Source organism: Armigeres subalbatus, chromosome 2 (assembly GCF_024139115.2).
Source record: "Armigeres subalbatus isolate Guangzhou_Male chromosome 2, GZ_Asu_2, whole genome shotgun sequence".
Taxonomy (NCBI): domain Eukaryota; kingdom Metazoa; phylum Arthropoda; class Insecta; order Diptera; family Culicidae; genus Armigeres; species Armigeres subalbatus.
Window position 1 is genome coordinate 134,003,735 of NC_085140.1, and position 27,773 is coordinate 134,031,507.

At 37.5% G+C, this 27,773-nt stretch overlaps 1 protein-coding gene across 9 annotated transcripts in view; it reads left to right on the top strand.

Annotated features, from left to right (window-relative positions):
- Nucleotides 1-27,773, top strand: part of LOC134210873 (high affinity cAMP-specific and IBMX-insensitive 3',5'-cyclic phosphodiesterase 8) — a 630,844-nt gene that overhangs the window by 275,691 nt on the left and 327,380 nt on the right. The gene's annotated exons all lie outside the window — the stretch shown is intronic.

The window sequence follows — 27,773 nt, forward strand, 5'->3', positions numbered from 1 at the left end:
ACGTACGTGAATAAAATGACACAAAACCACATGACATAAACTGAATCGCATATTTTTCAATGTTACATGATTTAAAATTACATGTCATGAAACCCAAACACAGCACCCGATGCGACGCACCTAACGGTCTGGCAGTCGATGCCCGATGCAGTGAAATACTTGTTCAGTGCAAATCGTGGAACATGCTTCACTTCGATCACCTCTCTATCAAGAGACGAAGATAGCTGAGTGGTAACGTGTTGGGCTCTCACTCAGCGGGCTTATGTTCGGTCCTCGTTCTGAACCTTCAATTTTTTCGTCAATATAGTTGTGATGTAAAATTAAATTATCACCTAATTTTACATCAAAAGTGACGCTCGAATATGTCGTTGTCACAGCACCTAAAATTACATGATTATTTTTAGGTGTGTACGGTGTTGCAGTAATCTCTGCCATGCTGCATTCGTCTCTTCCACTAACTGCTCACATTCGCCGTCATACCAGTCGTTTCTCTGATCCGGGGGCACTGTGCCTAGTGCAGCGGTTACGGTGCTACCAATGGCGAATCGAGAATCTCTCCAGTCTCCAGCCATCTTCAAAAAAAGCTGCGCTGCGAATTGATACTTCCAAAAATATAATAGATTACTTGCTGTATTTCAGTTACTGAGTCATATACATAATACGAATGTATTTCAATTCTAATTTTGGAAGCATTTAACTGCTGTTCAACTAAAATAACGAGGATGATGATTATGATCACATGATAGTGAAACATGAATTTAGGATATTTTTGCAGGGGTTAACACCGTTCTTACCAGGTGCCACCAGCACCCTCTCGTTCATACACTGTACTCGCTCATTGCTGCTGGCGATAGCTCTCGCTCCCATTCGGCAATCCGCTATCTGCGCTCTGATGTACGAGATTGTGGTAAACGGACCAAGTTCTCCACCACCCCCCAATCTATTTTTCTACACCCATAGCGCTTACAGTATGTGTTCAGCATTTGCGATTTACTTAGTGCTAAACTTTATTTTTAATTTAAAAATCACTTTAATAAAGAAACAATATTTTTGTGATATTTTTGTTTCATTGGTAGGATTATAAGTGATTATTTACAGTAACAACTTTTCTAATCATGCTGTTCAAAAATATTTGAAAAAACCCAACTTAATTCACCGAGTAGTGATACTGCCTTTCTCGTATTTAGCCAAGACACCAACCTTACATGGTGTTAATATGGTTAGATGTATCATTTTCTTTATAACTTTTAAACGCAACGGCCGATCGTTATCAAATTAGCCTTTGGTCAACTAGGCTTTGCTCCCTGTCGAATGAAACTTGTTGCGAGAAAATCGGTAGACGATTACTATATAAAAAGTTGTCTAATGTTTTTCTTAGCTTTTGTGCACACACATACACACACACATACGCACGGACAGACAGACATTTGCTCGGCTCGTCAAGCTGAGTCGATTGGTATATAAAACTATGGGTCTCCGAGGCTTCTATAAAAAGTTCGTTTTCGTAGTGAAATGATAGCCTTTCAGTACAACTTTGTTGTACGAGAAAGGCAAAAAAATTTCTGTAACAAAGTGTGAATATCATGCCGTAAAAATTCAAATACTTTGATGCAATAAGCAAAAATCCTTAGAGAATTACAACGGGTCTTAGGGCAATATGAGTAAAAACCAGTTTAATTCATCTAGTAGTGATGATGCTTCATGAAACGTAATAAGCACACAAAGGCCAATCAAGACTATTTTAAATAGCAAGCAATGGGCATTCGCCGACTTCTACAATTTGTTGCGAACAAATCGATCAATGCATCACCTTAATTCGTCGAGCTGAATGGATTTAATACACTATGGACACCTGGGCGCTGAATCGAAAGTTCGTTTTTGGAGTGATCCTAATTACCTTTACTTACACATACTGCACTATTTCCTTAATGTTTCAATTTAGTAGCAGGATTATCGCTTTCGGGTACATCATATAAAAAGAGCAGGCAGTGAACCTGTATTACTGCCTGAAAACTGAAACGTTGAAGGACGAGGTTGCTGAATGTTATCGTGTTACTGTCACTAGGAAGCTGGTTTTCGTCGTTTCTCGTCGAATGACGTAGAACGTAACATCTATAACGTACTGCGAAGTAGGCCACTTCTTAAAATGATTGTCTAACATGTTTCCCATCGACTCTGAATTCAAATTCCAATGTGTAGAATAATCACTCTTCGTCGTTATTATGTTCCTATTTTTATGTGTTTGAACAATTTTTCCATGAACTGTTGGTTAAACAAAAATATTTTTTCGGAATGATAAAATCGCATCCCTAAACATTTGCACAATTACAGGCTTTACTGTATACTATCTGGGTACTACTCACCACCCAGCTCCAGTTGCGTGATAAAGAGGTACTTTGCTCCGGAAGGGAAAAAATCGCACCTTTTTTTTTCTTTATTTTTGATAATATTCAGTTCTAACCTGCGGTCACACCGCCTCTACTCGGTCGGTTGGTGAGATTCTATGGAGTCAGCGCCGACGTCATCATTGCAACCGTTGTCGTCGTCGTCGTTGTCGGTCCATAAGCCCTTACTTCCATCGTCGTTGTCGTCAGTTGAATTCGTTCGTTCAGCTGGTTCAGAAGGCGCCCCATCCGCGTCGGTGTGGTTGTTGTGCGGTTTTTGTGGTGACTGTTGGCGGTCACATAATTCGCGCGCGTGGAATATCAATTTAAGAGAAGGACTGAGATTTTCTTTGATTGTCTTTTGCCGATTCGTCAGCGTCGTCGTTTTGCCTTCGCTTTCGATTGGGCACGGCTCACATGTGTTGACATTCGGGATCGCTGCACGTACAGAAGTGTTCAGTGGCAGTCAGTGCCCAGCATTATAATGTGTTGTAATTTGCGATCTTTAGGTGTTTTTCATTCTTTTTTTTAGTGGGAGACTGCTCTTTTTTCGATTCTACGCAACGGTAGTTATATGGATTTAAAGCAAGAGATATGTAATAATTTTATCCCTTATTGTTCGTCAACTTTGCTTTGTCCTTTTCATAGCATCACAAGTTGTAGCAACTTTGTTGTGTCCGAGTTTGGATTCATATTATTCACAACTACAGAAAAGGTGTACAACTTGAGTTGTTTTTTTTAATATGAAACTATTCCACAAAGAACCTCAACAGTTACCCTATGTATATCTAGCCCTTAAACAAATGTTAGTGCTGTGAAAACGTCAAGTTCAGAAAAGCTTTTGACTTCTTGGACATGTCAAAGAAAGTTTACTTGTGAGGTAGATCTATGGGAATGTAGAAATACGGAAGAAGCAAAGAAAATGAACTGAATAATGAAATTCTTTAAGCAGATCAATTTTTCAGTCATATGAATAAAACATTTGGCCCATTTTTTTTTTATTTGAGTGTTTTTCAGCTGCTAAAGAGTTTATCACTGTATCAGGCACAATTAAAATAATGTAACTAGTTAAAAATAGGAACGAAAAATAAGCTTCTTCACACAAATCGCCTTTACATATGGTATGGCGTTGAAGGCGACAAGGATTAAAAGGGAAGTGAGCCTGCCTTTTCGCACCCCAATAGGCCTGGGAATGATTTTAGTAGGTGCCGTTGACATTTTGAGATGAAAAATATCTGGAATCTGGATACGCCTTCTCTCGGATAGGAAGTAAAGCCGTTTGTGTCCCAGACCATGAATTGAAGGCTATGATGTATGGAGTCCAGGTGTGGGTAGGGTGACCATATGAAACACTTCCAAAGGAGGATGTTTAATGTTCATCCAAATTGTAGCGAAAAAGGAGGACATTTGATTGAAAAAAGCGAACATGGGATACACAATAACACAAAATTTCCTATTTTTGACTTGATCATTTTTTTTTGATTAAGTTTGATTGAAAAAAGTTTTCTAAAGCAAAACAAATTCAACATACAAGTTCAAACGTACCATCTTCGTAGCGAGATTCTATTTAACAAGTTCCAAGTTAACGAGTGTTAGATGTCAATACGTCGATACTTTAAGCAACATGTCACCAAATTCTAGCAAGACAAACTGAAATACATAGTAATTAAAATAAATAGTTTTGAATGTTAGAAAAGACAGAACCATCGCATACAATTCCTAACATTTAGCAATAGACCAATAGAATTTTTGCCTTGAATACCAACGAGAATCGCAGTTCAAGGTGTGTGAATGCACTTAGACTGCTCACACCGTGAACTTTATGACCACAAAGCCCGAAATTGTTATTTGTAATCATCCAAAAATGGTTGGCAGTTGTTACTACTACGAAGATTTTAATGGAGACTATGAAGCTTTACGTGAATTCAGAACAATATTATTTCCACATAAAATGATGAATTCAAATAGCATAAAATTGATTCAGTAGCATCATCAATCATCATAGTCTTGAAATATTTCGCGCCAACTCCTATATGGGGCTGGGAGCACCCTCTCAGATTTGAATGAAACTCTCTGGTCATGTAAACTTTGTTACAAAAAGCCACTTTGCATACTTAGTTTTTCAAAAATTGACCTCGACTATCTTTTGAAAAGGACCAAAGGTTTTTCTAACATTTTTTTTTTTTCAAATGGATGTAATCGTAAAACGACGCATCCTTCAAAAAAGTGTTGTATTGATGACTATTATAAAATCAGTCAAGTTTAAAAAAAATATATTGAAAAAATTCTAAATTGAGTCACATACACAAAAAAAAAGATTTTTAAATTAAAAGTCGATTTGCAAAAAAACACCCTTTTTGATTTGGACAAAATTTTGTCTCAATATCAATTTATTCCCTACCAACCGACCATACATTGCAAGCTGGGCACTTTTAGGGAAAAAAAGTTTTTTAAACAAAAACTTTTTCTTGATAGAATTAACGGGCTTGGTAGTCATATGGCTACCGCTTCTGCCTCATACGCAGGAGGTCGTGGGTTCAATCCCAGGCCCGTTCCATTCGCCTACTTTGTATCTTTTCATTTATTTCTCATGTTCTAGCAATCGCTAGAACTGGAAATGGGCTTTCATACCATTTCTATTCTTCTATTCTATTCTACTCTTCTATCCCCCTATAACTACAACTTGATTAGTTCTAGCAGGTAACTGTTAGAATTCGAAATGAGCGAAAAAGTTCGTTTCGGCATCGAATTAGAATACTACACCACCCTTTCATTACTATCACATTGGCAACCCGTTAACCAAGACGAACCTTTGCCATAAAACCTAACCCCAGATTCCAATAAAATTCCGCAGGAACTCGTGGCGAGTGCAGAGGTGTTCTCGGCTTGCAGTGGGCGAGTGACTGCATCATCAATTCCTTCCCATCCCCGATGACCGTGAGGACGTGGCCAGCGCCGTTATCGACCTTTCAAAATACTAGAGCTCTCGGACTGTGCACATTGAGGTTGGAGTGCAAATCCCATGCTTCCATTGGTTCCCTGTGAAATTGCGATTGTTCTGGTCGATCACGGAGTAGCAACTACGAAATGCACGGTCATCATGCTCATGCTCATGCTCAAAAACTTTTTCTTGATAGAATTGTTTTTTTTTTCAGTGTGTTTCCATCCGAAATTAAATCAGTAAAAATTCTAATCATCTCAGCAGTGTTGGTAAAATCATTCATAAAACTCAATCATTGAGCGCTCCCGCGCGAACTAACTCGTTTGCGACAGAGTCTATAGCAGACCCCACACGAGGCATATATTGACAATACTTTTTTCGTCAAACTTTTCTTCAATATTTTCACTGATTAGCCGGCAAGGCCGTAGCTGGAGAAAAACTTGTTTTTTCTTGAACTAATACGAATCAAATAGCGGTATAACGCACAAAACACGCACACACTCAACCGTCATCGACTCCTGTGGGCAAACTGCGGTGGGAGACGAGGGGAAATATTGAAAAGAATATATTTTCAATATTTTGGGTTCGCACTCACACCATCAATCTTTTTCTTCAATAATCAAGAGTTTGTCAAACTTTTTCCGTCGTGTGGGGTCTGCTTATTATATAGAGTTACGCAAAGAGGATCTTCTTACACTTATTCTGAATGATGCTCTTGTTATTCTGTTGCCAACTTTCACTTTTGTTCAACCCTTCAAGTGACTTCACGGGAGCGTTCACTTCTAAAGCTTTTTAACTCGATAACCTAGTCACCCACAGAGTGCAAACACGTGAGTTTTTTGTTGCTACTTTATTGGGGAATGTATTGATGTTTTTGCCTTTCTCGTATACAAAGTATACGTAAAGGCTATATGTTCGCTTCAAAAACGAACTTTTTATAGGAGGCCCGGAGACCCATAGTGTAATATACCGATCAACTCAGCTTGACGAATTGGAGTGATGTCTGTGTGTGTGTATGTGTGTGTGTGCGCAAAAAGTCTAGCTCACTTTTTGGGCACTTATTCTCAACCGATTTGCTCGCAACAAATTGCATTCGACGCAAAATCCTGTCCTATTGTTTCCTATTGAAAATTGACCCGATCGGACTATGGGCTTCGAAGTTATGGCCAAATTATTATTTTTGCCTTTCTCGTATACAGAGTATACGTAAAGGCTATATGTTCGCTCCAAAAACGAACTTTTTATAGGAGGCCCGGAGACCCATAGTGTTATATACCGATCAACTCAGCTTAACGAATTGGAGTGATGTCTGTGTGTGTGTGTGTGTGTATGTGGGTGTGTATGTGTGTGTGTATGTGTGTGTGTGCGCAAAAAGTCTAGCTCACTTTTTGGGCACTTATCTATTTATTTTTTTATTTTTTTATTTATTTCGTCAACCGACGTAGACTAGTACATATACAATATACATGTTTTTCTTTATTTTCTTAATGCTATAAATACGGTATTATAGTGTATAAAAATAAAAATAGTTTGGTTAAGTAGTGTTTAATTTTACGATTTAATGTAAATTTAGATGTGTAGGTTTCGAATTGTGACAAAATATTTTTTTAGGTTCTGCCGAGACATTGTAAAGTCAATAGTTTCGCAGTGTTGATTATAGATAGCCATCATCTGATTGAGAGGTCCGAATTTTGCATAATTTGTACGGCAGTGATTGATTAAAATGTATGTCGATGACGCAGTTGTCGAGATGGTATGTAGAAATTTAATTTCGATAAAATGTTTGTTGAATCAATACGCTGCGAAACTATATCGTTAATAAATGAAACCATTGCAGTTTCACGACGCTCTTTCAAAGATTGAATGTTTATAAGCTTGCAGCGTGCCTCATATGATGGAAGTGGGAATGTTGTCCAACCTAATTTACGAAGAGCAAATAATAGGAATTGTTTTTGTACTGATTCTAATCTTTCTTCGTGTGCTATTGAAAATGGAGACCATACAATGCTGCAATATTCCAGTATCGACCTTACATAAGCAATATATAATGTTTTAATTGTGTATGGGTCATGAAAGTTATAGCAGAAACGTTTTATAAAACCCATCATATTATTTGCTTTATGAATAATGGTGTTGTAATGGTCGATGAATGTTAGTTTGGAGTCTAAGATAATTCCTAAATCCCTAACTCTATCGCACTTCTCTACAACCTGGTTTCCTAATGTAATTGAGAGATTTGATGCTGTTCTTTTCTGCTGAATGATATAAGGCTACATTCACTACACACAGTTGCAATAGGCTTTTATTGCACCATTCGTAGAATGTGCATATTTCGTTCTGGAATATGTTGAGGTCATTTTTATTCCCTATTTCCAAAAAGAGCTTCATGTCATCTGCATAGATTAACACTTTAAGTTTGTCAAGAATGAAGGAAATGTCGTTTACATATATTATGAATAATAGAGGCCCCAAATGAGAGCCCTGGGGACACCGGAAGTGGCTTGAATGGGTTTTGATCTATTGTTGTTAAATTTTATAATCAATTGGCGATCAGTTAAGTAGGATTCAAGCCATTTGAGTAGTCCCGGCTCAATTCCAGTTTTTTTCAATTTGAATAGAAGCATGGGTATATCTATGCGGTCAAATGCTTTACTGAAGTCAGTATAAAGAGCTTCTACATGGTTTCCTTTATCCATTGCATTCAGGGTATAGTCAACAAATTCAAGAAGATTAGTTGAACTTGAACGCCCTTTACAGAAGCCATGCTGTGCGTCTGTTATTCGGTTTTTACTTGTTTGAATAATTTTTCGTTTACTATGGCCTCAAAAGTTTTGGAATGCAAGAGATAATGGCTATTCCACGATAATTACGTATGTCTGATTTTTTTCCAGATTTGAAAATGGGTATCAAAATGAGTTTTTCCATATATTTGGGAATTTTCCTGATTCTAGTGACATATTAAATAGCCAAAATAATGGAGTGGTTAGTTCTACTGCTAGGGTTTTCATAAATATAGGAGGGATTCCATCAGGACCAGGACCTTTCGAAGCATCTAAATTACGTAGGGCCTGCAAAATGTCATGGACATGAAGTTGATTCACTCCAATGTCATTTGAAAACTCTGGAAAAATGCAAAATAGTCGCGGTCACGATCATTTTCAGAAAATGTAGAATAGGTTTCCTGGAAAAATCTGCAAAAAGATTGCAGTTCTTTTCCGAGCTATCCCCCGCGTTTTCGTCTAGATGCATAATTGATGGAAAGTTATTAGATTTCAGTTTTGTTTTTACGTAATTAAAGAAGTTCTTTGGACAGGACTTTATTTCGCTCTCAGTTTTTGAATTGTAATCTTCCAATGCGTTACTGATAGCGTAATTCAATTGATCGCATACGTCCAAGTAATATACTAAATTTTCATTACTGTTATGACTTTTGTAAATTTTGTGTGCTTTTTGCTTGCGATTTCTTAAATTCTTGATTTGCCGGTTATACCAAATTGGGTCTTTATTATTGTTATGACGTCGTTTTCGTTTTAGTGGAGTTTCTTGCGAGATTATGTCAGATAATAATCTGTAAAAAGTGTTAACAGATGCTTCGACATTTTCTTCATTTCTTAAAACTATTTGCCAGTTTACACTACTTAACATACCTCGAATATTTTCATAGTTCGCTAAATTGTATTCAAAGACATTCTCATACTCACAATCGTTGGGTCTTTGTTCTTCATGAATGAATAACGAGTATTCGATTGCAGTGTGGAACGCTTCATTTTTCCACAATGGATTGATAGATTCTGTTACACAGAAATCTTCATAGATATTTGTCAGCAAGAGGTCCAAATAGCAATTTTGATTATTTTTTATATGATTAATTTGGTTCAATCCTAAAGTTTCGTTATCCCCAACGACTGGCAGTAGGATACATTCGTTTTCTGAGTCTAGAATAAAGTCAGCATTGCGTTGGTTAAAGTCCCCATAGATGTGAACTTTAACCTCCGGTGGATGTTCTGATAGTATTTGTTCAGCGCACTCAAAAAAAGATTCATAGTTGTGCTTACAAGCATGATTAGGTGGGAAATATACCGATGCGAATATATGCATTTCTCCAGCTATTTGGGTTTTTACCCAGACATGCTCAAATTCATTGAATTTATTTGTTGTGATGATTTCTGAATTAAAGTTTGCTGAAATAGCTATTAGAACACCACCACCGGACTTTTTCTGAGACGTTAGAAAACTCCTGTCATCTCTAAATACATTAAAGTTACTTCCAAAATTTCTTCACTCCTAACGCTTTCATCCCAGCTTGTTTCAGTTGCCAGAATAATCGAAAAGGATGAGCTTAATAAATTTTTAAATATATCCTTCATTTTGGCTGGGCTTTTCATTCGATTGAAATTCTGACAATAAATTAGAACTTCAGTCGAATTCTGTTTCTGCGAAGAAGTTTTTGGAAGTATGACGGTCGACGAAATATTTACCTCTTCTGATGTTTCATGTAGCGTGTTATCTTCACTTGTTAATGTTACTTCCGGAGAGTGCGTCATTGCTGATGAAAATTTGGTGGGCTGTAGAATTTATATGCGGCCTCCCTAGTGCGTTGAAGTTGTTGAGTGCGTTCACTGGAAAGGAACGAACGGTGTGATTGAAGGTCTGCCAAGGCGTCGTTGCGAGATATTCCTAGATCCTCGTGTACATCCAGGAAAATTTGACGCAATAGTTGTAAGTCTGTTGGTAGTCCTTCAGATGCTAGCATTGCAGTGGCGCTGGTTTTGGTGGTTCCACGAATGCATACTGTAGGTGGCTGGTCGTGCAAGTATGACAGGAACATCCGCACAATGTCCATTTGGGTCCCGTAGTCGTGTTTTTAAAAAACGTCGATCACAAGACGCAGATTGCTCTGTGAGTCTTACTATAGGTGGTCGCATTGGGTCCAGCAGAGAAGGGTGCTCGATTTCCATTTGAAGTCGGCTTTCACTACTGCAAGAAAGTTGTGCTGGCTGTTGCTGTTGTTGTTGGCTTTGTGACTGTTGATAGTTTTCTGGTTGATGTTGTTCTTTTTGAATAGGTGGTTCTGCTCGATATGGGTTGATAGTTTCACCCTTTCTAAAATTAATTAGTTTTGGGACCGATAGACCAGGGATAGGATGGTCGGTGATAGAGGGTGGACCGGCAAATTTAACTTTAGCAATAGCAAGTAGTTCCTTGTCTTTACCCATGTGTCCTTGAGTATGATCTTTGAAAGTTGCAGGTGGTTTGTTGCTAATACGAACGGATTGTTGTTTTCTTCGTTTCCTTCGTTGTCTGGCCTTATCAACTGCTTTTTCTTGGAGCTTTTGCCTATTCAGCTTCTTGTCGTATGTCGACCAGTCTGGCCTCCAATACCATTTATTTCCCAGCATTCGCCAACCAGCGGAGGAAAGGTCTTTTTTCGATTGAGCTTCGTTGCTCAATTTAGAGAATTTGGCTCGACGCTCAGCAAACAGGTCCATGATTGCATTATTGGTCACGTCTTGCTGGGATTGTCGATTTTGTTGTTGTTGTAGATGTTCTGATGCCTTTTGCCGTTCATTGGAGTCTTGGAAAGATTGTTGTTGCTGTTCTTGTTGTTGATGTTGTTGGTGTTGATGCAGTTCTTGTTGATGTGGAGACAGCTCAGTAGTCGAAACGTCATATAGCTCGTCTGCCAAAGTGTTGTGTAAAGGAGGTGAATTTATTTCTGCACTGTTACTTAAGTTGGAAACAGCAGCAGAAACATGTTTCACTTCATCCAATAATTCATCCAATTTTTTTGATTCAGTGAGGACTAGGGAAGATGGCACCAGGTCGCTTTTGAGGTCATTTATTAGTTGTGGAATAAGGCCCATTGAAATTGTTGTTGTTTCCATCGCCTCCACTGCTGCTGCTGTAGCTGATTTAACCGCCTTTTCTACTATGAGGTCGTCCGGAGGAGGTGTGTCCAAAATGCTGATAGCTTGTTTTAATTTCTGTAGCGTATGCTCTGTTGTTGTTGGTGACATTGATGACGCCCCGCTCAATGTTGGTAAGCATTGTTTCGACGTGAGCAATCGCCTCATCGTGTGTGTTGTTTAAGGTCTCAAAATTTGTGAGCACCTTATGATTTGCCACTAATGTGTGTTCAATGTTCTCAGAAATGTTTTCAGAGACATTGATAATTTATTTAGATTAAGTTCTTGCGCGAACTTTTCTTGGCAATCATTACAGAGAGGCAGCATAAAAGTGCGTAGCACTTCTTCGTGATTCCTTTGGACGCCTATGCATGCTGCATGAAAGGTGCGTTTGCAGGATCCATAACAGCGCCATAAAAAGTGATTGTCACTTTGCGCACAATTTCTTATTCCACACTTCATGGCACAATTAAACGCGAAATGCGCGCGGGTCAGGTCAAAATATTTAAAAGATAAGCACGGCGGGGTAAAGTTGAACGCGAGGAGAACGCGCGGGTATGTAAAATAAAAAATATTTATCACGTCAAGTTTAAATGTTTAAAAATTGTTAAGACGCCGCGATACGAGTGGCTACACGACGAGAAAAAAAATAAAATTAAATACTTGCGGAGCGCAACGACACACAACCGCCTTCGTCAACCACTCGTGATGGAAAAAAAAATCCTCAACCGATTTGCTCGCAACAAATTGCATTCGACGCAAAATCCTGTTCTATTGTTTCCTATTGAGAATTGACCCGATCGAACTATGGGCTTCGAAGTTATGGCGAAAATACTTTTTGCCTTTCTCGTATACTAAGTATACGGTAAAGGCTATATAATCGCTCCAAAAACAAACTTTTTATGGGAGGCCAGGAGACTCATAGTGTTATATACTGATCGATTCAGCTCAACGAATTGAGGTGATGTCTGTGTGTATGTGTGTGTGTGTGTGTGTGTGTGTGTTTCTGTGCGCACCCACGTACCAAAATGTTGCAAAAGTTTCACTCATTTTTCGGGAACTTATCCTCAACTGATTTACTCGCAACACGTTGCATTCGACGTAGAAACGTGTCCCATTATTTCGTATTGGGAATTGGCCGAATCAGACTATGGGATCGGAAGTAATGGCCAAAATACTTTTTTTACGGAATAATCGCGTAAAAAAGTGTCACTCATTTTTAGGGCACTTATCCGCAACCGATTTCCTCGCAACAAGTTGTATTCCACGCAGAATTGTGTCCCATTGTTTCCTATTGAAAATTGGCCAGATCGGACTATAAGATCGGAAATTATGGTCAAAATACTTTTTTTACGGAATAATCGTGTAAAAAAGTGTCACTCATTTTTCGGGCACTTAGCCTCAACCGATTTCGTCGCAACAAGTTGCATTCGACGTAGAATTGTGTCCCATTGTTTCCTATTGAAAATTGGCCAGATCGGACTATAGGACCAAGAGTAATGGCTAAAATACTATTTTTTTATAATGCACGAGAAAGGCACCATCACCGCTAGGTGGATTAATCAGGGTTTTGAATTTGTTTCTAGATCAAATCTAATACATTTCATTTCATGCGTTTTAATTCGCCATAATAATCATTAGGCGATAACAACACTTCCGCCTCTCCAACAACCATTTCAAGCCAAAATTTTCAAAACGACTTGTCTGCTTTTGTAAACAAAAGATTCAAACGACGATTTGACGAATATGATAGCTCTCCCACGCAAACTAATACCATCAATAGGTAGCTGAATGTTTCCGCTACCTGTTGATGGTGTTGGTTTGCGTGGGAGAGCTATCAGATTCGTCAAATCGTCGTTTGAATCTTTGTTTACAAAAGCAGATAAGTCGTTTTGAAAATTTTGTCTTGATTTGTTTATTTTGCTCGATAGGTAGACGGTTTGACAGTTCAATAGGTAGATTTGGCTTCACTCTTTGCGCAACTCTATATAATAGACTCTGGTTTGCGATTTTAAAATAAATGCATCACGAGTTTTTCATGCTAAAACGGATCATTTCACTCATTTCCCAAAAAATCATTTCGCTCTAAAAAGTGTTTATAATCAATTTGAGGGCAATTTATTGTTAACACACGCAAGAGTATTCATTGTTCTATGTGTTGAAAGTTAATTTACTGTTATTTTACGAAGAAGAACAAAAGAAAATCTACGATGATTCAAATGGATGATTCAATTCAGCCATGATTTTTTAGGTGCTGAGTTGGGTGCGTTTCAACTCACGTTTGATTTGAATCGTTCGTGAATTTTGAGATTTTGAGTTTTTCCCAACACTGCATCTCAGAATCCAATGAAGCCCTATTTATTATAGTATTTTATCTGATTTAACAACCAAGTGTACTTTAAAAAATATAGAATTCCATTTGACAAGGGTTTATATCTTTAAACAAATATTATATTAAACCATTAAGGTCACTCCTGACGGAATCCAAGTTTCAAAGTGCTTGCGTTTTCGGGGGCACATCACTCGATACGGAAGCAACGCAACGAACAACTGTCATTTTTAATATTTCACGCATGCTGCGACGCAGCAAAGCTAAATCAACAAAAATGACAGATGTGCGACGCCTCCGTATCGAGTGGTGTGCTCACGAAAACGCGAGCACTTTGAAACTTGGATTCCGTCAGGAGTGACCTTAAAAAAACAAATTCAAAAAATCCTCCCAGGAATCTCTCCAGAATTTTTTTTTCGATAGTTTGTCCAAAAAGTACTCAGGAAGTTCTTCCAGGAATTCCCCCGGAAATCCTCCAGCAATTCCTCCGGAAGCTATCCTTTATGTTGTACATAATTTCGATAAAAAATACAAATAAGAGTCCTCCAGAAATTATTTAGGAAGTTTCTCTAGATTCCGTCGGAAGTTACTTCAGGAATTCTTTCGGAAGTTCCTTCCGAAGCTGCTCTAAAAATTCCTCCAAAAGTTCTTCCTAGCAATCCTCCGCAGGTTCCTCCAAGAATTCCCTCAGAAGTTCCTTCAGAAACTCGTAAATTCATCCAAGATTTTTTTTTTTCAAATATTCCGCCAGAATTTTATTCGAAAGTTCCTACAGGAATTTCTTCGGAAATTCTGCCAGGAATTCCTACAGAAGTTCCAGCAGGAATTCCTCCACAAATTCCTCCAAGAATTCTGTAGGAAGTTCCTTGAGAAATGCCTTCGAAAGTGCTTTCAAAAATTCTCTCGAAAGTTCCTCCGGAAGTTCCTCCAGAAATTCCTCCGGAAGTTCCTCCAGGTATTCGTCCGGAAGTTCCTCCAGGAATTCTTCCGGAAGTTGTTCCAGAAATTCTTCCGGAAGTTGCTCCAGGAAGTCCTCCGGAAGTTGCTCCATGAATTTCTCCGGAAGTTGCTCCAGGAATTCCTCCGGAAGTTGCTCCAGGAATTCCTCCAGAAGTTCCTCCAAGAATTCATTTGGAAGATTATCAAGGAATTCCTCCGGAAGTTCCTCCAGGAGGAATCCAGGTCTACTTCCGAAGGAAGTTCTGGAGGAACTTCCAGAGGAAATCTTGGAGGAATTCTGGAGGAACTTCCGGTGGAATTCCTGGAGGAACTTCCGGAGGATTTCCTGGAGGAACTTCCGGAGGAATTCCAGGAGGAACTTCCGGAGAAATTCCTGGATGAACTTCCGGAGGAATTCCTGGAGGAACTTCCGGAGGAATTCCTGGAGGAAATTCCAGAGGAATTCTTGGAGGAACTTCCGGAGGAATTCCTGGGGGAACTCCCGGAGGAATTCCTGGGGGAACTTCCGGAGGAATTCCTGGAGGATTTTTGGAGGATTTTTTAAATACTATGTTCAGTTGCTAATGTAGTTGCTGGTTTAATTTCGGATGAAAAAACACTGTAAAAAAATCAATTCGATCAAGAAAAAGTTTTTGTTAGAATAACTTTTATTCCTAAAAAGTGCCCAGCTTGCTATGTATGGACGGTTGGTAGGAAACATATTTACCTATATTGAGACAAAATTTCGTCCAAATCAATAGGGGTGTTTTTTGCAAATCAACTTTTAATTTTATAATCGATTTTTTTCAGTGTATGACTCAATTTGGAATTTTTCCAATATATTTATTTAAAACTTGGCTGATTTTGCGATAGTCACCCATACAACACTTTTTTGTAGGATGCGGCGTTTTACTATTATATCCATTTGAAAAAAACAAAATCGGTGAAAAAAACTTTGGCCCTTTTCAAAAGATAATGTAGGTCAATTTTGGAAAAACTAAGTATGCAAAGTGGCTTTTTGTAACAAAGTTGACATGTCCAGGAAGTTTCATTGAAATCTAAGAGGGTGCTACCAACATTTGTTCGAGTTGACGCGAAATCCCTCTCCTATGTTGCTTGAACTCAAATCACCAAAAACATGTACCTCCACTATTAGGTGCTACTTCCACTAAGAATACGATTGCAAATTGAAATCCCGACTAGAAGAGCATAACAAAAACTGAACATAATTTTAACATATTGTGATATTTATAACTTATTTTAATACAATTTTGTTGTTAGTAGCCATTATCTTCCCAATGTTGTAATAGGATTTTATCATAATAATATTTTAAAAATGCTTAACTCCGTATTGCCCAGCAGTAGGCAATTAAAATAGATGCAGCAAATTCTCCCAGCCATAGATATCACAACGCGGATATAATTTTAAATTTGTTATAATGTTCATGAAAAATATTTTTGTTCAGACATAAAAAGAATTCTGATTGATGATTATAATCTGGAGGCCTATCACGACCTGTACAAATCTCCAATTGCACAGCAAACAATATATTTTGTATCTGATTCTGTTATACATTTCTAACAAAATATGTTATTTTTATGTTAAAATTGTATACACATTTGATAGCTTTTTGTTTCATGTAGAGTAATTTTTGATAGAAATTCAGGTATTTTAACAACATCCTCCACCATGTTTCTAATAAATTTTGCTATAAAAATTTAGTATAACATAATAACATATGTTAAATATCTTGGCTGTGCATATGCCTTCACGGATTCCGATGGGAATCCTTCACGGATTCCGATGGGAATCCTTCACGGATTCCGATGGGAATCCTTCACGGATTCCGATGGGAATCCTTCACGGATTCCGATGGGAATCCTTCACGGATTCCGATGGGAATCCTTCACGGATTCCGATGGGAATCCTTCACGGATTCCGATGGGAATCCTTCACGGATTCCGATGGGAATCCTTCACGGATTCCGATGGGAATCCTTCACGGATTTCGATGAGAATCCTTAACGGATTTCGATGGGAATCCTTCACGGATTCCGATACTTCACGGATGCCGATGGGAATCCTTCAAGGATTCCGATGGGAATCCTTCACGGATTCCGATGAGAATGCTTCACGGATTCTGATGGGAATCCTCCACGGATTCCGATGGGAATCCTTCACGGATTCCGATGAAAATCCTTCACGGATTCCGATGGAAATCCTTCACGGATTCCGATGAGAATCCTTCACGGATTCCGATGGGAATCCTTCAAGGATTCGGATGGGATTTCTTCAAGGACTTCGGATGGGATTTCTTCAAGGACTTCGATGGGAGTCTTTATAACGGGTCGGCCAGTCGCATTTCCGGTTAATAATTGGGCGGCTTATGCGCCACTCCTGGTAGGAGACCGCCCAACGAGTTTCATTTGCCCGGCTTGAGACCTTCTTAGGGGAAGAGTCACTTTTCTTAAAGAGAAAGCTGACTGGCTAACCTGCATACGTCCGTCGTACTTCTTGTTTCCGAGCGGACACAACTAATTCCAAGAGATTTCCTCAAATAAATTCTTCCGCTATCCGGCCTGGAGACAAAGTCATTCAGGCGGGGGTTTTCCGTTACCCGTTTCACCCCGTCCAAGATTGAAAAGCGATCAGAAGTCAGAATCGGGCTGACTACCCAGTAAATACATCCAAATATACACTAATACACTACTCACGATTCGAAATGGACAAATTGATATGAAATTTGCGAAAAAGAATCAACGTGTCTTGGAGGGACTCGAACCCCCAACCTCCTTCGTACGGCCGAGTTGCCGAATAATATGCAATTAATTATAATAACATATGTTAATATGATTGTGATATGACCTTCTAGTCGGGGTGGTCTGAACGGGAAAAGTTATTCTACCCACCTAAATATTAACATAGGTAGAATATGATTCGTCAAATCAATTGGCAGAAGTAGAATGTAAAAATTGAATAGGTCAGTGTTTTGACAACAAATCCATGTCGTCAGCAATTGTCTTGAGTTAGGCTAGCAACCGATAGCCGCCGTCCAGTGCAGGTAAATTGCTAAAGAGACAGTATTTACCTTTTACCTGCGAGCTGCGAGAGTGCAGGACGCATGATGCAATTACGCTAGAGTAGACAGGTTTAGTATTACATAATAGCAATAAAAAATATGATGACGAATTCACCACCGTTACCTTCGTATAACAACATATCTTTTTTTCTTCATTGGCATTACATCCCCCACTGGGACATTGCCGCCTCGCAGCTTAGGGTTCATTAAGCACTTCCACAGCTATTAACTGCGAGGTTTTAAGGCCAAGTTACCATTTTTGCATTTGTATATCATGAGGCTAACACGATGATACTTTTATGCCTAGGAAAGTCGAGACAATTTCCAACCCAAAAATTTTCTAGACCGGACCGGGAATCAAACCCAGTCACATGGTCTCGTTTTATAGCCGCGCATCTTACCGCACGGCTAAGGAGGGCCTCACATATTTTCATGCGTATAATGTGAGATACCGACCCAGAAAATATTAACACTTTGCGAAAATTTTATATCAATGTTTCATTATTTAATAAAAAAAATTTAAAAGGGGATTCCCGAAATAGCGTGATTTGTTTGTGAACTTTATTTATAAATTTAAAAAAAACTTGATATACACGCCCTTGATAATATATCTTTGGAGTGTGAATTATGTAATTTATTTGCGAACAGCTTAGATTTTGTTATGCAAGCTGAAAAAATATAGTTTCCAACGAAATTTATCAGTTTGTAGGACTATGTATAAAGCTGTAATAGTCTAAGAATATCCCTAATATATGTAGGTGCTCTGCAAGAAATGCAGTTTCGCAAGTCAGTCTAATGTGTTTAAATGTACACATCACAAGTCAAGCTACTCTACTGAATACAAATATGATACCTACCTTATATATTATTGATGCATGATGTCGGTCAGTGTCAATGACGGGAAGGAACGGGATACTGACAGTGAAAAAATAAACGACTTGACACGAACAGCGTTAAAATAAAACAGGCGAACCTTTCTCTTTATTATTTGAAGCGACATGTTAACCGCATTTGCGTGTGCGGTGGCAGACGTAAAAAAAGTTATCGGATTAGCCGAAAGTGAACGTAATCTGGTTGATAAGCATCGAAGTATGCCATTGATGCGACTTATTCGCAATGATGATAAATCTTTGGATAAAATTACTGAACAAAGGTCTCTGCAAACGGACGCAGTCTGCTAAACAGAATTCGGGAGATTACCTTGAAGGCGGTATTGAGGAGTGTTATACCTCGATAATTAGAACAATCGAGTCTGTACCCTTTCTTGTAGATAGGACATATGATGCCATCAAACTTCTTCCTCCCAAATCATTTCAATCAGTTGATGGATTTTTTCGTTCAGCTGGTCACTCCCAACTTTTTTTTATGTAATCGATCCTCTGATCACCATGTCGTAATTGCCAAAGAATTTTGCAAACAGCTAATCGTTTGCTGTGCACAAATTTTTAGGCTTTAATATGATAAATCTATAACAAAACCATACAGTCTTATTCAATCCACATTATCATTTTTGCCAATAAATTGTGTTGCTGCAGAGAACAATCAGATTCCATGTTATCGTGCCAAATTGCATAGCTTAGACAAGCCATGATGCGATAGATGAACTTGCATTTAGAAAATGTTGATGTCATGTCCCCAAACAATTTTATTTATAACTGGGCGAAGAGAGCACTTACCGGAGATAATTCAGCAAAATGTAGTCATGTAACTACTGTTCTGATGTTGATTTTTCATTATAGTACCCAAATAAGTGCTATAAGGGATTTTATGCAACCCATTTGAGTTGCATAATGTTCATTAAAGCAACCATTTCGTTGGTATGGAAAAGTAGACCGTTTTATCACTCAAAGACGATCTGTAAACCAGGTAGGGTAAAAGACCCAATAGTGGAGGAACTAAGCACGTTCCACCACCATGTGTTCGCTTGCATAAAAACTCCAATTATTGGTGCAATGTTCCAACAGTTGCTATATTTTCTAATTTGTGTTTCTATAATACGAATATTAGAAATTGGCCGGATCGGACTATGGGCTCAGAGGTTATTACAGGCCGGACTCGATTATCCGGAGGCTCGATTATCCGGAGAAAATGGCTCGATTATCCGGAGTAATATTTTTACCTGAGCGATTCCAAGCAACAGCATCAAAATTTAAGAAAATTTTTAATTCATGATTTTCTATTGAGTTGAAACTTTGCACAGTTTTTCAATTTCATCTAAATCGTCATTTTTCGATATCAAATCTTCATATTGAGTCACGACTAACTTTTCAAAAGGGTGTATGTGAAAATGGTTCAAAATATTTAAAAGCTGCACAGCAAAAACGGAATGTTCGATTGTTATGATTTTTTCAGCAAAGTTAGACAACTAAATGGTGATTCTTAAGAAAATGTGCACAGTAAAAAAAAATTTTTTTGCCTTTAAAAATATCATTTTTGTCACAAAAACTCAAATATCTCAAAACCCTATCTTTTTTCGAACGTAATTTTTTGAGGGAAAACGGTCCATTATATTAGCTATCTACCATTAAAATTTGGTGATGGTAAACTAATAAACAAAAAAGTTATGACATTTCAAACATTTCACAATTTTCACATATAGTAAACAAAAAAAAATTTCCGAGTATTTTTTTTTTCAAGAATCGTTGATGCTGATTTTATTGTTAAGGGCCTTGCGTGAGTTAAACAAGTTGTTTGTATGATATTCCATATTTATGTATTCATCGATATTATGTATATTATATGTATAAATATTATATGTATAAATAAATAAAAATGAATTAATATTATCCTAAGTATTAAATTAAATGTGGCAGTTACACAATGTTGTTATAGAAACTCTAAGAGTTTTTGGTTTGAATTTTGGTATGGGTTATGATATCATGAAAACAGTTTATTAATACTTATTTTTATTTTTTTTATTCAAATTTTTAAAATATCGAACGCTTTTGAATTATTATCAGCACAGTTTGAGTATAGTTTTGCTTTAATTTTATTTTCCGACAATGGAATGAAACAGTGAAATTTTTGGGTTCCTTGGATCGTTTTCGCGTTATTAAATTGCTCGCTGAGCTCTGAAGCCTTTATTTCGTACTCTTCAGTAGTAGTAAAACAAAATGATAATTTGGTTAAATCTTTTCTTTTCTACGATTTGCCCAATCAAAAGTTCTTTCGCAGTTTTAATTGGATTCTCACGTTCTTTGGCTAAACTTGCTCTTGTGGCCATGCGCTTTATTGTTCCTCCAATAGCATCACAAGGACCTTTGCCATGTGATGTAGCAAAAATGCCATTCTGCATCAATTCCGTACATTGATTTAAATTGACATAGGCTCGAAAAATTCTTACGATTTTTGTACTGCGACGCTGCTCCATCAGACATGAAATATATCTTTTTGACTTCTTTATGCTTATCAACGCGTAAAAGTTAATCATTTTTCAATGAACAAGTTTACGGATACTGAATCGTGTCTTAAATCTTCGGAAATTATAATAAAACTTAAGTGTTCAATTTGCGTACTTCCATTAAAATAAATAACGAATGGATGAATTGTAGCTTGTTGTACGTTCCAGTGATGGGACTGCACTTCATCTTGCAATACAAAGCTGTAATTTTCAAAAAAAATCACAAATGACTAAAAATTCACCATTTTGTAATGTATTTTTCGTATTTTTTAAAAAGCTGGATTGTTCTGTTTTAATGAAATCGTGAGGGATTAAACTTTCTAATTTCAAGCAAAAATATGACACAAACTCATCTACAGGTTTTACAATAGTTTCTATGTCACACCTATCCGTGGTCACCCATTGCTCAAATGATAACTGATCAATATATTTTTCTTCAAACTCAGCGAATAAAGTATTTTCCAATGATGAAGAATCTGGACAATCCGAACAAGATCGTAGATAGCAATTTGATGTTGTATTTTCACACAAAAGACTACCAGTTAACATTTTAATATCCTTTGTTAAATTGATTCTTTTCAAACTATGTAAAATAAGATTAATATTCTCATGGGTTGTGCACACACACATTATGTGTTCCTGAATTGGAAAGAAGCTTACATTGCCTTGGCCGAAGGCTTGCAAATGAGGAAAAACCTATTTTAATATTATCGTGAATTTCCTTGAAGCGTGTGTACGCTTCTTTCAAAGTCGTCATCATTAATCGTTTTTGGATTGCTTGACGCTTTCCATCTTTTTTTACTGATACATAATCTTTTTGACCAGGCATAGCTCGACTGACTTCATCATCTTCAAAATATTGAACTACTATTTCTTTTGTCTCATCTGTTAATGCAGTACTAGACCTAGTATTTTTGGTTGAAAGACAGTTATTCTTCAATTGTTTTGCCTCTTTTACTGGCAATCAATGGCATCCTGAATAGACCACGAACTTGGCAGCATCGACAAAATCAATAATTTTTCTTTCCTTGTCGTGGCTGCATTCGAGAACCTTTCCTTCATATTTATAATTACCTCATCGTAGTCTGTATTTTCCACATCATCAGGTCCTAATTTGAAGAGGTTTCTTCGTACAGCTTCGTTTATTTCACGGTATTTTTTCTCCGGGTAATAAACGTAGTCCATCTAACTCCATTTAATCGGAGTCACTTTTATCCCAGCTATGCCCTCGTTAAAGCGTTCGATGTTGACCTTTTGGATACACTCATCTTCCGATTGATTTGTTGAAACAGATTTCGCTGATGGTACGGTGGCAAGGCTCTCAGCACTTAATACTTCTGGTAATTCCTCAGTTGCTGTCGTTTTCGAACTTCCTGCGCTCTGCTCAACCGATGATATACAGATTGCTCTTTTGTCAACGTTTAGACGGCAGGACGTGCAAATGCGTAAATTTGTATTCAATGTGGACATTGGAGCATAACCAGTCGCTTTCAGTTTATCTATGGTGCTTTCGGTGAGATTTCGTAACTCTTTTGAACACTTTTTTCCATCAAACGGCCTACAACAGTTGAGAAAGCGGCTACTCATGTTGTTCGTAATATTTCAATAAACAAAATCACTTTTAAGTTTTTACTGACTAGTTTGGTGTCATTTGCTTGACTGAAGAAAAAAATTACTATAAGATCTTTAACAACCTTAGTAGTAGTAATTTTTTTGCTTTTTCGTGAGCATTGTCATGGTATGTACCTATCATGCATTTGTTGTTGTTGAAGATACCCGTTTCCTCCCGATCATAAAGTCTATTCCCTAAGAGGTATATTTTTTGCAGGTAAACTATAGACGTACACGTGTATATAAATCTTTGATTTTGCAGCTTTTGTCTTAAAAATAACATTTCTGATATGTTTCTATCAACGTTATTATCAACAGGTTTCAACATTATTAAAAGAATTTTTCGCCAGTCACGTGCAATGAAAATTATGACACTATCAATACTTTTGATCACAACACTGGATCGTGTCTAAGTTTCTTATAGATGCTATGAATAATTAAATCAAAATATCATGAAAACAACTTGTTTAAATCACGTCCCTTAACAATAAAATCTGCATCAAACTGCAATTCTCGAAATAACTTACACAGAAAAAATTTTTTTTTTACTAAATGTGAAAATTGTGAAATGTTTGAAATGTCATAACTTTTTTGTTTATTAGTTTACCATCACCAAATTTTTATGGTAGATAGCTAATATAATGGACCGTTTTCCCGTTCGAAAAAAGATAGGGTTTTGAGATATTTGAGTTTTTGTGACAAAAATGATATTTTTAAAGGCAAAAAAAAATTTTTTTTTACTGTGCACATTTTCTTAAGAATCACCATTTAGTTGTCTAACTTTGCTGAAAAAATCATAACAATCGAACATTCCGTTTTTGCTGTGCAGCTTTTTAAATATTTTTGAACCATTTTCACATACACCCTTTTGAAAAGTTAGTCGTGACTCAATATGAAGATTTGATATCGAAAAATGACGATTTAGATAAAATTGAAAAACTGTGCAGAGTTTCAAATATTTTCGAAATGGTCGCTCAGGATCGACTGACATGCCCCCGTGGAATGCCTCACCTGTCTTACAAAAATAGAAATATGTATTATCAGTGTGTATCCGTAACGTACACAATATGTGCAAGACACCTAGTAATGATAGTGCCTTTCTCGCTTTCCCAAGGGACTGTTCACAAATTACGGAACGCTTTAGGGGGAGAAAGTCAGACCAAGGGACCGTAACGCTTGGTCTGACAACAAAAAAAAATAACCCTTCCATGAAAAAGGGACGATTTTGAACCTCCATCGTCCCCCTCGTAACGTTTTTTGTATGGAAGGTTTAATTGGTTTGTATGAATCGTAACGCACGGCCTAACCGGCTACCTCTCCTTCCAGCGTTTCGTAATTTGTGAACAGCCGCAATATTTATATGAAAAAATGGTTGTTTCGCCAACGGTGGTCCATGTATAGATTCAAACACTGGAACTGGTGTACGCATAGTAACAACAAAAAATCCTTGTGTTTTGGGAACATCCATTAATTACGTAACGCTTAGAAGGGAAGGGGGGTTCCCTGAAGTGTGACAATCCACACAAATTTTTTAGATACCTCATACAAAAAGTGTGACATAGGGGTGAGGAGGATTGAAAATGGCATTTTTTTGCGTTACGTAATTAATGGATCTTCCCTTAATTATGAAATGAATATTTTCATTTTCTAAAGAATCATTCGGTGGCCAAGGTGATCCATACAGAATGTGAAATTAATTCCGTTGTCAGAATGTCGAATCAACAGTCAAATGGTGCTGTGCAATGAAATTAATTATTTTTTGTTTTATTTCACGGATGTTCCGGAATTTTCGGAAGGCTACAGCATGTATGAGACACAACATTAGTGCATACTCATAAAACAAAAACAAATGCATCAGAAAAATCTTGGTGATTAACGATAAAATTTAGAAGTTTTCATTTTTTGGGATCCAGATTTCCCGGAGGACCGCACGATGGTTAGAGGTGTGCGCCGTCGCCGCCGACAGGTTTTGTCGATTTTATATATTTTTGTAGATTTTGAAAGCAAGAAAGACACCATCACCATCTTTGACCAGAGCTTGCACAGACTGAATACTTAACACTTGGCATTAGACAACGGACAGGACATTCACACAGCTCCTAGTGAACAAGTGGAGCGTTTTCCGCTTCACGAAATGTTTCCTTACTAGGGCGGGAATCAAAGTCACACTCCATGGCTTGCAAATACGCTTAGACGACTGACGCCACTAACAATGCAAATTCCAGAAATTTCCCGGATAAAAAATGAAGAATTTCCTTTAGAAATCTCAAAGAATTATTTCCTGTTGAAAGGATTTCCTTTTGAAATCCACAGAATTTAACGTTGAAATCAAATATTTTGACGGGAAAGGGCCGTTTGTTATTTGGTCGAATATGTCATTAATCCGAAACCAGACTGGCATAAAATCATTTGGCCGATAATGTCGTTCGGCCGAACAGGTCATTTGACTGAAGTCGTCTAATCGAATAGGTCATTTAGCCAAAAATGCCTAGATGGTCGTTTGGTAGAAAAGGGCCATTCAGCCCGAGCTGCCGAAAAAAATCGTTTGACCGAAAATACTGCTTGGCCGGACGAGGTGACATAAGGTCGAAAACGATTTCCGATGTACGGGTGAAGATCATACGGCCGAACTGATAATTTGGACGAAAAAGACGTTTGCTCCCACAGTTCATTTGCTCGAAAATGGCGTTTGGCTGAACGGGTCGACATTTTTCGCCGTATAATCCGATCAGCCGGATAACATTTTCGGCCAAATTGCCTTTTTTGGTAAACTGCCGTTTCGGTCAAATGGAATTTTCGATGACAAAACCTATTCGACGAAACAACCTGTTAGGGAATACGGCATTTTCGGCCAAATTACTAGTTTGGTATTACCGCCAAACCATTTTCCACATAATAACCGTATCGGACAAATGAAATTCGGCTAGATAGCTTTCGGCTTATCGTATTATTCGGCCATGGAGTATTCGGTGAAATGAATTTCAACCAAGCAACCCTCCGTCTTTTGAAAATTTTCTCGTAGAATTTCCAAAGAATTACTAATAGACAACATAAGGAATTTCACGTAGAAATCTAAAGAAATTCCGTAAAAAATCCAGTTGAAATTCCGTTGGAAACAGTTTTTGTGAAACTTTATAAAAAATCACAAGGAAATTCTGTTGATTCGAAGCATGCATGCCTGTGGGCAGGGATGTGGTGCGGCACGAAACTCTTTGCGTGCAGCACGCGTTGTTAGGAACAAGCCCGTTCAGATCGAGAGAGGCGAGTAAGTGCGGATGGTGCTCGGGCACTCAAAGAGTCATGCACCCTAACAGCACTTTTTCGGTTCTGCTTCGGCATGATTTCCGAGATCAAAACGGTGACTATTACATGCTTTAGTGTTCTATAGAAAGATGGATGATCGGCGTATTCTTTGTTCGATATTTCGCAAAATGAATGAATAAAATACGAAAAATTTATCTACTATGAGAAATATGTATCTTTTATATGTATAATAGTTTGTTAATATAATTTTTAAAATGCATTTAAATAACTTTTCAATTCTTATATCTATAGATTGATTTTCAACATTTAAAATATTTAAAAATATTCCAACGGAAACGCGTCTTTTAAGTTTCCAGGAATCACTGCATGTGAATAATAATGAAAATAAATAAGAAAAATTTATGCTGAAGTTCATTTTCACCCAAACACCAAAAACTACGTGAAAAATGCTTCAGAAAAAATCGGTTTCTGTGAACTTTGGCATTTCTCGTGCTTTAAAAAAAATCACGTGTATGAAACTACTTTAATTCCAAAAACTGCATATAAAAATTTGCTTGCAAAGCAGGTAAAATATATTTTTTTATTTTATTTTCCAAACACGTGACATGTTTATGTAAAATGGAAAATATTGTCAACATCAGGCTGCAGTGATTTCAGGAAAAGAATTTTTTAAATTACTTTTTATCTCTGATCGCCTTATTTTTTTTTAATTGCAGTCATGTATGATTTTTGGAAAGAAGAAATAAAAATTATGACAAACGTTGCCGCCGACGATTTTCGGATCGGCGCTGACCTCTAACGGTAGTCAGAATCCATGAACGGACCAACGGGATATTTTATTAGATGTTATAACCAAAATAAAGATTATTTGAGCAAAAGTTAAATTTTCATCAACAACAAAAAAATGGCTCGATTATCCGGAGGGTTCGATTATCCGGAGTGAAATTTTTTTTCAGCACTCCGGATAATCGAGTCCGGCCTGTATCAAAATATTTTTTTAGACAACAACGAATGGAAAAGTCTAGCCCATTTTTCAGGCATTTACCCTCATTCAATTTGCTCGCAAAAAAATGCATTCGACGCGGAATCCTGTCCCATTGTTTCCTATTGGAAATTGACCGGATCGAACTATGGGCTCAGAAGTTATGGCTAAAATACTTTTTTTAGACAACAACGAATGGATAAGTCTAGCCAATTTTCAGGCATTTATCCTGGTTCAATTTGTTCGCAACAAAATGAATTCGATGCAGAATCCTGTCCCATTGTTTCCTATTGGAAATTGGCCGGATCGGATTATGGGCTCAGAAGTTATGGCCAAAATACTTTTTTTACACCAGTAACGATTAAAAAAGTCTCGCCCATTTTCAGGCACTTACCCTTAACCGATTTGCTCGCAACAAGTTGCATTTGACGCAAAACCCTGTCCCATTTTTTCCTATTGAAAATTAGTCGGATCGAAAAAGGATCAGAAGTTATGGCCAAAATACTTTTCTTAAATGCAGAAACGAGTAAAAAAAGTCTAGCCCATTTTTTAGGCACTTAGCCATAACCGATTGGCTCGCAATAAGCTGCATTTGCCGCAGAATCCTGTCCCATTGTTTCGTATTGCAAATTAGTCGGATCAGAAAATGGATCAGAAGTTATGGCCAAAATACTTTTTGCCTATCTTGTGTACAAAGCATACGTATAGACTCAGTTCGACGAATTGATTTACTTGCAACAATTTGCATTCGTCACGGAATCCTGTCCTACTGCTTTATATTGAAAATTGTCCAGCTCGGACTATCGGCACAGAAGTTGTGGCCAAAATTCAATAGTTTATGTCAATTATTCGAATTCCAAACTCACTCACTTTTCAGGCTCTTGTATTCAACCGATTTACTCGCAACAAGTTGCATCTGGGCTCTGGGAGTATGGGCT